Below are 12,026 nucleotides of genomic sequence, written 5' to 3'. Positions count from 1 at the left end.
TGGAACGCATTTTGCCGCTTCCGCGCATGCATGTGACGTCATTTTGAGCATCTGCGCATGCGCGAGCAGTGAAACCAGAAAGTATCGCACTCCATTACTTCTGGGTTGCCACGGAGTGCAACCCGAAAGCGCTCAACCTGAAGCACATTCAACCCGAGGTATGACTGTAAAGCATACTCCCTTGGGAGGTTATGGAGTCTCCTTCACTAGAGATTTTAAAGCAGAGGCTGGATGGCCACCTGTCATGGATGCTTTAGTGGAGATTCCTGCATTGCAGGGGGTTGGGCTAAATGACCCTCGGGGTCCCTTCCAACTCTACAATTCTATGAGTCCACGATTCTACACCCTGACCTCGCTCTCTCCGTCCAGGCAGGTGAGAGGCATTGACGCTGTTCAAGGACACATGCCAGCCAGGTAAAATCACTCGAGGTCACAGGGCAGAGCGATTGAGGGCTGTGGCGAGTGGGTGTGGCCTGGGAATGTCCTGAAAATCTAATAAGGTTCCTTAGCCCTCTCGTGATACTATACCTACTTAATTCATCAACAGTCACTATGCCTTTTCCTTCAAATGCTGCCATTCCTCTGCACATCAAACCTTTCCAATTTTATACATTAGAGCAGTGATCTGAAAATTTAATCTGACCAGGAAAAAAAGCAAGCATACCTAGCATATGGAAGAGCTAAAAAAAAAGCCAGTGAGTGAATGAGAGAATATTGGCTGCTAATAGGATTCACTTGGACAGTTTCGTTTCACACCTGAGAGCTGAATTTCAAATGTGGCAAGGGAAAAGGAGGTAGGGACAAGTTTGGGCTCAACTGCGCAGGAAAGGTGATGGAGTACCTGTGAAGATTCTGTAATGCCACTGGGTACCACGAGATGCAGATGAAACACTGACACAAAGATGTTACTCTTATAACTCAAGAGGGATGAGTTGCAATGAGAACTAAGTGTGCTCAGTGTCTCCAAAATGCTGACTATTGGAAGTGGAGTGGTTGGAGTGGAAAACCCAGAGAAGGGGAATTGAATGGCTGGATTCCTGAACTGCAGAACTCCACACTGCAACACATTATTGCTAGTTTCCCCCAACTTGTATTTACTTAAACTTTTCATGTACAGTTGTACCTCGGGTTACATACGCTTCAGGTTACATACTGTCAGGGGTTCAGAAGCAGAGACGCAGAGAAGGGTGGAAACAGAGAGCGAGGGGGAGGAAGCCGAAGGGAGAATGAGTGATGATGACGACCCGAGATCTCCAAGCCTAAGCAGTGAGTCAGAGGACTCCCAAAAGGGAGCCCCAGTGAGCAGAGCAAGGGGGGGATCCGGGGGGACACCCCAGGAGGAAGGGAACAGAGGAGATTCAGAGAGCAGCAGCTGGAAGTCGGGACCCACGCTCAAGACTGAGAGCAGCAGGGAGGAAGGCAGCCAGGCATCGGGTTCCGGAGGCCGTCAGCAGGAGGGAGGGCACGAGTCAGGGGTGGTCACGCCCTCCTCAGAGAGCGAGGCAACGGTCAAGAGGAAAGTAGAGAGTTGGGCGCGCGCGCCAAGTTCAAATGCAGCGGAAGCTGGAGCAGTAAGCAGCCCGGAGAGTGAGCCAGGTCCCGAAAACCGCAATACCTAGAAGAGGTGACGCCAGCGGCGGCCATGCACATCTTCGCACCGACGGCGTGGGCGTGTGCCTCAGCTACAGTAGACCTGGATGCGGTGCGACGTGCATTGCGGGACGACTCATTCGCACAAGACAAGATGGCGGAACTGCTCAGAGGCACGGCTACCACGGACGAGTTCCAGGTGCGGGACGGCTTGCTCCTACGCAAAGGGGCTGTCTATGTACCAGGAGACGACCTTCGCGCCAAGGTACTGCAACAGTTGCACGACGCACCCACGGCCGGTCACTTTGGCACAGAGAAAACGATGGAATTAGTCGCGAGAGACTTCTGGTGGCCCAGGCTGAGAGGGGAGGTCGCGGACTACGTCGCGAGGTGCGACACCTGCCAGAGGGCCAAGCCGGTACACAGACCACCGGCGGGACTGTTAGAACCGCTGCAAACGCCGTTTGAACCGTGGGAGAGGGTGGCCCTGGACTTTGTGACGGATTTACCCAGCTCGAGAGGCAAGACAGCTGTGCTAGTGGTGGTGGACTTGTTCACCAAGATGGCACATTTCATTCCGTGTGCGAAGGTGGCCACGGCGGAACAAACCGCCAAACTGTTCATAGATCACGTGTTCAAAGTGCATGGCCTGCCACGGTCTATCCTGTCCGACCGCGGACGCCAGTTCATCTCGTCTTTCTGGCAGAAGCTGATGGGTTTTCTAAATGTCAAGGTCAATCTGGCATCAGCAAGACACCCGCAGACCAACGGGCAAGCAGAGAGGGTCAATGCCATCATGCAGCAGTACCTGAGATGCTATGCCAATCAACAGCCTGCGACGTGGGTGGATTACCTGCCGCTAGCCGAGTTCGCTTACAACAACACGAAGCACGTGTCCACAGGAGTGACGCCGTTCTTTGCCAACAATGGGAGGCATCCCAGAACCTTCCCGGGACTGGAGAGAGTGGGGGAAGGAGAACCACAGACGGCGGACGCGTTCGCGTCAGAGCTGCAGGCGGTCCACGATCAACTCAGACGGCAGCTGGAGCTAGCTAAGCACGCCTACAAGGTGCAAGCTGACAAGCACAGGCGGGTTGGCGAAGTGATCCAAGTGGGAGACTGGGTCTGGTTGGCAGCCCACGCAGTGCCGACCAGGTCACTTGCCAAGAAGAAGTTGGGGCACAAGCAGATCGGTCCGTACCAAGTCGAAGCGCAGATCAACCCGGTAGCCTTCCGACTGGCGCTGCCGGAGGGTTCCAGAATGCATCCGGTGTTCCACAGGTCGGTGCTCACTCCCTACAAGGCACCTCACAGGTTCCAGGAGCCAGGGACGGCGCCAAGTCCGCTCCGGGAACGGACGGAGACGCGGGGGGTGAAGCACCAGGACCACATCAACGAGGTCACGGAGATTTTGGACTCCAGATGGGGGGAGGAGGGAGTCGAATACCTCTTAGCCAGAGAGGGCACCCGGGCCAGCGCCAATAGCTGGGTACCAGACTACGCTTTGGAGGAACCCCTGCTCAAGGACGAGTTTCATGCCCTCTTCCCACACAAACCCATGCCAGCGAGCTTCTTCGACGACTGGTTGTTCACACCCACACTTTCTTCCAGCACGTTCCATGGATTCGACTCAGAAGGGGAACCCGCACGGAGCACCCGTTCCCCAGAAGGTTCACCGGCAGGTTCGGCATCAGGCAACTCGTATTGGTGGGACGATCGACCAGAGGAGCAATGGCGCAGGAAGTGGCTGGAGATGCCAGGTCGAGCGACCGACGCAGAGACTGACATGGACGTGTTCGGGGAGGACCTCGGGTTCGAGCACGGCGGTACAGAGATGGAAGAGCAACAAGTCGACGTCGACGACCGCGAGGGGGAAGACTCGGAGGTCTTCAGTTGGCGGCCACCCACGGGGAGCGACCTGTATCCAGCATTCCCTCCCATGATGATGGAGCACCCAGCACCCACACCTGACAGCGGGGAGGGGGGAAGGGGGGGCTTCGAGGGGGGGATGGATGTCAGGGGTTCAGAAGCAGAGACGCAGAGAAGGGTGGAAACAGAGAGCGAGGGGGAGGAAGCCGAAGGGAGAATGAGTGATGATGACGACCCGAGATCTCCAAGCCTAAGCAGTGAGTCAGAGGACTCCCAAAAGGGAGCCCCAGTGAGCAGAGCAAGGGGGGGATCCGGGGGGACACCCCAGGAGGAAGGGAACAGAGGAGATTCAGAGAGCAGCAGCTGGAAGTCGGGACCCACGCTCAAGACTGAGAGCAGCAGGGAGGAAGGCAGCCAGGCATCGGGTTCCGGAGGCCGTCAGCAGGAGGGAGGGCACGAGTCAGGGGTGGTCACGCCCTCCTCAGAGAGCGAGGCAACGGTCAAGAGGAAAGTAGAGAGTTGGGCGCGCGCGCCAAGTTCAAATGCAGCGGAAGCTGGAGCAGTAAGCAGCCCGGAGAGTGAGCCAGGTCCCAAAGCCCGCCGAAAGGAAGCGGAAGGATCAGGGGGGTCAGCGTCAGAGGAGAGTAGAAGGGAGGAGTCCCAGGGGGGCAGAAGGACCCAGAGACGTAGGGAGAGGCGAAGGAGGTGGAGCAAGGCTAGGGTATTAAGCTGGTGTGCAAGAGGCGGGGACTCAGATGGGTCTTCGCCGACCTAGGGCAGAAGGTGTAGAGCTGCACGCTGCAGTTCGGAAATGAAACCTGTAACTCAATAAAGACTCTTTTAAAGTGGACGCTGTGTGGCGTGGTCCTATGTGAGCTGGGACCTGGTAGCAGCTCTGACACATACGCTTCAGGTTACAGACTCCGCTAACCCAGAAATAGTGCTTCAGGTTAAGAACTTTGCTTCAGGATGAGAACAGAAATCGTGCTCCGGCGGCGCAGCAGCAGCAGCAGGAGGAGGCCCCATTAGCTAAAATGGTGCTTCAGGTTAAGAACAGTTTCAGGTTAAGAACGGACCTCCGGAACAAATTAAGTACCACTGTACAGCTTTTTCCTTTTGGAAAGAGCAAAGCTGTTACCTTGATTCACTGGATATACTTTATCGCTTAATGAAAGCCCCGATGCTTCTTTTAATTCTGTATTTCAAGTTGAGTTTTAATTACCGGTACCTAACAAGCCTGCAAAGCTTCTCTGCTTGGAAGGCCAGCGTTCCTTTAAACCAAAAGCAGAAAGGAGTCTGAGAACAGCTAATAGCATCCGAAACTGGACTGGAACAGTGACATTTATCGTTGGGAGAAAGCAACCATTTTGCTGTAGCGGGACCATGGTAATAAATACCTTCAAATGTCATTCCCCCTCCACTATTTTCAGGACTCTGCAGATATTTCAAATGGCTATACCCTTTGCCTTTGGTTTTTTCGTCTTGCTTGCTTGCTGCTGAATGAATGGGAATGTGTATTTCTTTCCACCAGATGTTTCAATAAGAATCAGTGGTCAACTTTGGTTTCTCCGTCACCGAGAACAGAAAACGTGGTTTCTGTGCAATCACCTTTGTGTATTTCTTTATTGTCTAATGCTCCAACACCAAAAAGACAGAGGGCTAAAAGGACAGAACTATTTCCCACTCTGGCAGAAGCACGTTGTATGTTACAGAGGTTGATAATTCATGGACTGAGATATGAAAAGGCCCTGATTGGGGAATATGCCCAAAACACAGGAGGCTGTTATTATCTCTGTGCAGCCGGAGTGTTGACTCACAAGTGGTCAAGCGTCAAGAGGAATGATTTTGTCTAATGCCTGCCATTTGCTTCCCTCCCTATCATTCATTCTAGCAGTTCACTGGGTGCATGCAAAGGTGAGAGAGGGCAGCTATGACGTTGCAGCAGTCGCCCCATGAGATATGTATGCTTGACCAATCTATTTGGAAGCTGAGCGGTGATTACAGAGGTTAGCGCACCTATTGTGAAGCGTATCCAGTGAGTCCTGCACTCAGCCCTTGCTATGGTGACTACTGAGAAGGTCTAAGTGACCCTTCTGAACTCTCCCTGTTTGTAAGACTGTTGTTTGCAATATAATCAGCACGTTTTGAAAAGCAACAGTTGCTTCCTCCTCAAGCTTTTGTGGAGCAGCTTGCCTGCACTCTTGTTGTTCCAAGCATCGAGACGACAAATTGAAACTACCTTTAATTTGAAATCCCCACGGGATGTTTGCTTTCAACAGGCAACTCTGCCAAAATAATCATAACAATATTTAAAAAATCAATACAAATGATTTTGCCACTATGCTGTGTTGTAAATGAAGTAAACCCCCCCACACACACACACGCACGCCACAGAACAGTCAGATCTTATTCTGTTCAACCTGCACGTCTTCATGGCAAGGCAAAAGTTGCATGGGTTCTTACCTGAGAAATGGTGTCTGTAGATGACGCAGCCTTGACAGTACACTCCAGGGAAGCTTGACAAAGACAGCTTCCGGGTCATGTGGCCAGCATGACTAAGCTGCTTCTGGTGAACCAGAGCAGCACACGGAAACGCCGTTTACCTTCCCGCCAGAGCGGTACCTATTGATCTACTTGCACTTTGACGTGCTTTCGAACTGCTAAGTTGGCAGGATCAGGGACCGAGCAACGGGAGCTCACCCCATCATGGGGATTCGAACCGCCGACCTCCTGATCGGCAAGTCCTAGGCTCTGTGGTTTAACCCACAGCGCCACCCACGTCCCTTCTCTCTGTGGTAGCTTATCTTAAAGCTTTAAGTGTCTATACGCTTATCGCATTTATAAATTTTAAATTTATTGTTGTACATTGTTTTAAATGTTTGTTTTCCTTCTGGGATTGTATCCCCAAGTGTGTTTTATAAGCTGTTCTCTGGCAGTAATAAATTATCTATCTATAGAGATGTGCTCTCCCAAGCGCACATTCCCAGCATGTTTGCACTCCTGTCCCAGCGACGTCCACACTGGCTTGGTCCTGTCCACAGAATGGAAGAGGGCAAGATCCCCATGGATGTGCTCTACGGGGAGCTGGCTTCAGGCACCAGGCCCTTTGGCCGACCAACTCCGTGCTACAAAGATGTCAGCATATTTGACATGAAAGCTGGCAGCATCAACCCCAGCGTGTGGGAATCCCTTGTAGATGACTGCAGTGGCTGGAGGCCACCAGACAGGTTTTGTATCCACAGCAGTGACCAGAGGAGAAGTCACCGCTGGAAGGAGTGCAGAAAGAAGGAACGACATGGTGCATCTGCTTCAGCACAACCAGACGCCTTCATCTGCCCTGGCTGCAACAAAACATGTCTCTCCCATATCGGTCTCTACAGCCACTGCAGGCACTGTAACTCTCCAACGGTTTGGCTTCACTCCCAAAGGAGAGCTCCTCCATTGTCTCGCAAGACAGACGGATACCAAGCAGATACCACTTGCCTGGTGGAGGGGGAACACCTCTAAGAGGTTTACAGTTGGAAGTACTGATTAAAAAAACAATTAAAAACAGGTGTTAAAAATATTAAGAAGATGGTTAATATCAGCAGTGTCTTGTGGGCTGTCTTGAGATCTTTTGATGAAGGGTGGTATACAAATTGAAATATACTCAGAGTTGAGAGTGGATTTCATGCTCTTTATTCAGCTCATAGTGGTGAGGAGGAATGAATGTCCCCTCAAAGTATCTGCTTTATATACATTATTTACACAATGGGCCCCACGTGATTGGCTAATTCCGGAATTCTCCTGTAGGCCAATCAGGTTGTGGATTCACTTCCCTCTGGAGCCGGATTGGGTGGCTCCTGCAGACCAATCATACTGCTGCATTGTTCTAGGACCAATCAGACTGATGCATTCTGAATCCTATTGTTCTAGGACCAATCAGACTGATGCATTCTGAATCCTATTGTTCTAGGACCAATCAGACTGATGCATTCTGAATCCTATTGTTCTAGGACCAATCAGACTGCTGCATTTTGGATCCTATTCAACTCAGTACATAACAAAATCTAATAAATAAAAATAAAAGAAATAAAAGGCACCTAGCGTCTTCAAGTCTGGACAGGCTTGCCTAAACAAAAATGTTTTAAGCAGGCACCAAAAAAATACAGCAAAGGCACCTGCCTGGTGTCAACAGGCAGGGAGGTCCATAGATTTTGATGCTGCCGCACTAGAAGATAGATTTCTTACAAGTTGACCACCCTTTCTCACATTGACCGCCCTTTTTAAAAGAAGCAGCTGCTGTGGGTGCTTTGCTGATGACACGCTGCTGGATCCTAGAGAGTTTGCTCACAAACTTCAACCAACCAACCAAGGGAAAAAAAAAGCACATCAAATCAATATTTACATGACTCTCAATTTCCTGTCTACCTCGCACAGTATCTTTCTGGAAAGTCTGGAAACCATGGAAATTGGAAAGCGTCCAGAACTGAGCAAAGGCTGGGGATTCTTGATAGCACAGAGCTGCCCCAAGTTGTCCAATTTGTGGGGTATCAGTGAGCAAAAATTAGCATTTCCATGGTTGGATTGTTTACGGAAAACTGCTGCGATTCTGTGTTCCGGGAGGCTTCCTTGCTCCCTTAGCACCCTCCCAAATGGCTTATATATGGCAGAATAAAACTTTTGTAAAGAATACGTTTAAATAAATTGAATTGTTTGTTTCTTTTAGCTGTAGCCTTTTCTCTCCCAGCCCCCCCCCCTTCTCCTTAAAAGTACAGTGGTACCTCTGGTTACATACTTAATTCGTTCCGGAGGTTCGTTCTTAACCTGAAACTGTTCTTAACCTGAAACACCACTTTAGCTAATGGGGCCGTCACGCCACCACTGTGCAATTTCTGTTCTCATCCTGAAGCAAAGTTCTTAACCCAAGGTACTATTTCTGGGTTAGCAGAGTCTGTAACCTGAAGCTTCTGTAACCTGAAGCGTCTGTAACCTGAAGCATTTGTAACCCGAGGTACCACTGTATATACATCATTAAGAAAAATCAACAGATATATTTCATGGTATCTGCTATATTCATGGTATTAGGGGTATTAGGTATTCTTGGTATTAGGGGACAGGCCATAGCCCAAGGTCCCAGGTTTAATTCCCAGCTGGAGAGCTGCTACCAGTTAGTGCAGGCAACACTCAGCAAGATAGACTTGGCATAAGGCAGCTTCCTCTGTTCCATCTCCAAGCTTACTAATTATTCCATGCCCTTTTAAAACACTTTTGTGTAAGATGTTTTAATAGAAATTGCTCAGAGCTTTGCTGTGAAATTGTATATCTGCACGCATAGGCAAACCCGGCCCTCCAGATGTTTTGGGACTACAATTCCCATCATCCCTGACCACTGGTCCTGTTAGATAGGGATCATGGGAGTTGTAGTCCCAAAACATCTGGAGGGCCGAGTTTGCCTAGGCCTGGTATATCCATTTAATGCACACACAAAAAGTCGTGGGACGAAGTGAGAAGCCATGCCACTTAAGTATCTTCCAATCTTTTCCCTGGAATAAATGGGGTCCCCTCATATTTAAACCGGGTCAAACTTTGGATAGCTTGCCTACCTCTAACAGCTAGCCTTCAACTTTTGTTGTTGTTTAGTCATTTAGTCATGTCCGATTCTTCGTGATCCCATGGACCAGAGCACCCCAGGCACTCCTGTCTTCCACTGCCTCCCGCAGTTTGGTCAAACTCATGCTGGTAGCTTCGAGAACACTGTCCAACCATCTCGTCCTCTGTCGTCCCCTTCTTCTTGTGCCCTCCATCTTTCCCAACATCAGGGTCTTTTCCAGGGAGTCTTCTCTTCTCATGAGGTGGCCAAAGTATTGGAGCCTCAACTTCGGGATCTGTCCTTCCAGTGAGCACTCAGGGCTGATTTCCTTCCGAATGGATAGGTTTGATCTTCTTGCAGTCCATGGGACTCTCAAGAGTCTCCTCCAGCACCACAATTCAAAAGCATCAATTCTTCGGTGATCAGCCTTCTTTATGGTCCAGCTCTCACTTCCATAAATCACTACTGGGAAAACCATAGCTTTAACTATACGAACCTTTGTTGGCAAGTTGATGTCTCTGCTTTTTAAGATGCTAGGTTTGTCACTGCTTTTCTCTCAAGAAGCAGGCGTCTTTTAATTTCGTGACTGCTGTCACAATCTGCAGTGATCATGGAGCCCAAGAAAGTAAAATCTCTCATTGCCTCCATTTCTTCCCCTTCTATTTGCCAGAAGGTGATGGGACCAACGGCCATGATCTTCATTTTTTTTATGTTGAGCTTCAGACCATATTTTGCGCTCTCCTCTTTCACCCTCCTTAAAAAGTTTTTTAATTCCTCCTCACTTTCTGCCATCAAGGTTGTGTCATCTGCATATCTGAGGTTGTTGATATTTCTTCCAGCAATCTTAATTCCAGCTTGGGATTCATCCAGCCCAGCGTTTTGCATGATGAATTCTGCATATAAGTTAAATAAGCTGTTAAAAAAGTTATACAGCCTTGTCGTACTCCTTTCCCAATTTTGAACCAATCAGTTGTTCCATATCCATTTCTAACTAACTAACTTTCAACTAGGGGTGTAAAAAAGCATAAATTTCCCTTCCACTCTGAATTCAAGTGCACACAGCACTGTTTCCTTTCTGCTTCAGTTCATCTTCTGCCCAAAACTATGCTGTCCACTGTGGTGAAATTACATAAACTACGTAATTAATTGCATAAATTACATTGTCATTGTGTTATTCCACTCCATTCTTTTCAGTGCAAAGGAAACATAATGCAAATGTGGGAAGACAACATAACCAATGACAAACTGATGGCAGATGGGAAGCTACAGCAACCGTGAATCCCAATCCTATTCGCTGGATTGAATATCCGCTCCCATTTCTGTTGAGAATTGAGAGCAAAAAGGCCTTGCTAATAACTCGAAGCATCTATGCATCAGTGCAGGGCATCCTGCTGGTGAGGCCAGGTAAGTTACTGCTACAGAGATGGCTGAGAATAGTGTGTCTCACTCATTGCTTCAGGGAGAGACAAATGAATACCCTCCAACAATTCTCCAATGAAAATAGGGACGTCCTATTCCATAATAACAATTTTATTATTTATACACCGCCCATCTGACTGGGTTGCCCCAGCCATTTTGGTTGGCTTCGAACATATATAAAAACATAATGTAATATTAATTTTTTTTATATAAAAACTTTGCTATACAGGGCTGCCTTCAGACGTCTTCTAAAGGTTGTACAGTCATACCTCGGGTTACAGCCGCTTCAGGTTGCATTTTTTCGGGTTGCAGATCTCCGAAACCCGGAAGTACCGGAACGGGTTACTTCTGAGTTTCGGCGGTCGCACATGCACAGAAGCGCTAAATTGCACTTTGCACATGCGCAGAAGTGCCGAATCGCAACCTGCGCATGTGCAGACGTGGGTTGCGAACGCTGCAGGTTGCAAACATGCATCCCGCACGGATCACATTCACAACCCGATCGTCCACTGTATAGTTATTTATCTCCTTGGCTCAGGGTCACAAAACTCCATCCCCTCCAATATTTCTCCAATGAAAATAGGAGCATTCTAAGGGAAAGCGGGACATTCTGGAATCAAATCAGAAACCGGGACAGCTTCTGTAAATCCAGGAGTGTCCCTGGAAAATAGGGACATGGAGGGTCTGCAACTGTAGATTTTGGCCATCTCATGGATGCATTAGTTGAGATTCTGGGATTGCAGGAGGTTGGACTGGGTGACCCTCTGTGTCCCTTCTGAGTCTACAATTCTGCGATTCTACTTTCAATACAGCTTAAAATCAGAAATCGGCTGACAATGAGCCCCTGGCAGTAGTCTAAGGCTCATGTAAACAGGTCCTGAGACAAAAGACATGTGACACTGGGGCACAGGAGGAAGTTTTACTTTCCCCCATTATGCAAAGTGCCAGACTCCTTTGCAGCTGCACTGACCAATACTAATTAAAAACATTAATCAGTCCTCCCACTCTGTCGTTTCCCCCCTTTAAGAAATGGAAGCAATGAGTAAACAAAAGCAGACTTTTCTTGCAAAAGAGCAGTTGCTTAAAAGGGCAATCCAGTGAATAGCAAAGTGCACATTCTTGTTCCTTCCTAGCTGCACAGCATTTTGTATTCTTATAATGGGTAACTAAGGACTGCATTCAAAGCCTTGCAGCCGAAAGGATTAAGGCTTTAAATAAAAAAAAAAGATATGCAGAAACAAAGTCAAGACATTGCCTGTCCGTGATTTTTTCAACTAACAGAAAACGGCTGCTTCTTGCTATTTGTTGCTTTAGATTGGATTGTGCTCACAATCTGTAGCTATGTGTGCTGAAGCGCACTGAAAACAAGGGGCTTAAGCACACTTAATTCTGTACCGTTTCGTGGTTTGCTTAATGAATTACATTCGTTATATCAAGGAAGGGGGACCTGTGCCCCTTCCAGCTGTCACTGGACTCCCAACTCCCATCATCCCCAGCCAACGTGGTCAATGGTCAGGGCTGATGGGAGTTGTAGTTTAACAGCATCTGGAGGTTCTGAGGTTCCGGGACCCTGCTT

Source organism: Podarcis vaucheri (assembly GCF_965113315.1).
Source record: "Podarcis vaucheri genome assembly, chromosome: 6".
Lineage (NCBI taxonomy): Eukaryota > Metazoa > Chordata > Lepidosauria > Squamata > Lacertidae > Podarcis > Podarcis vaucheri.
Note: the sequence above shows the minus strand (reverse complement) of the source record.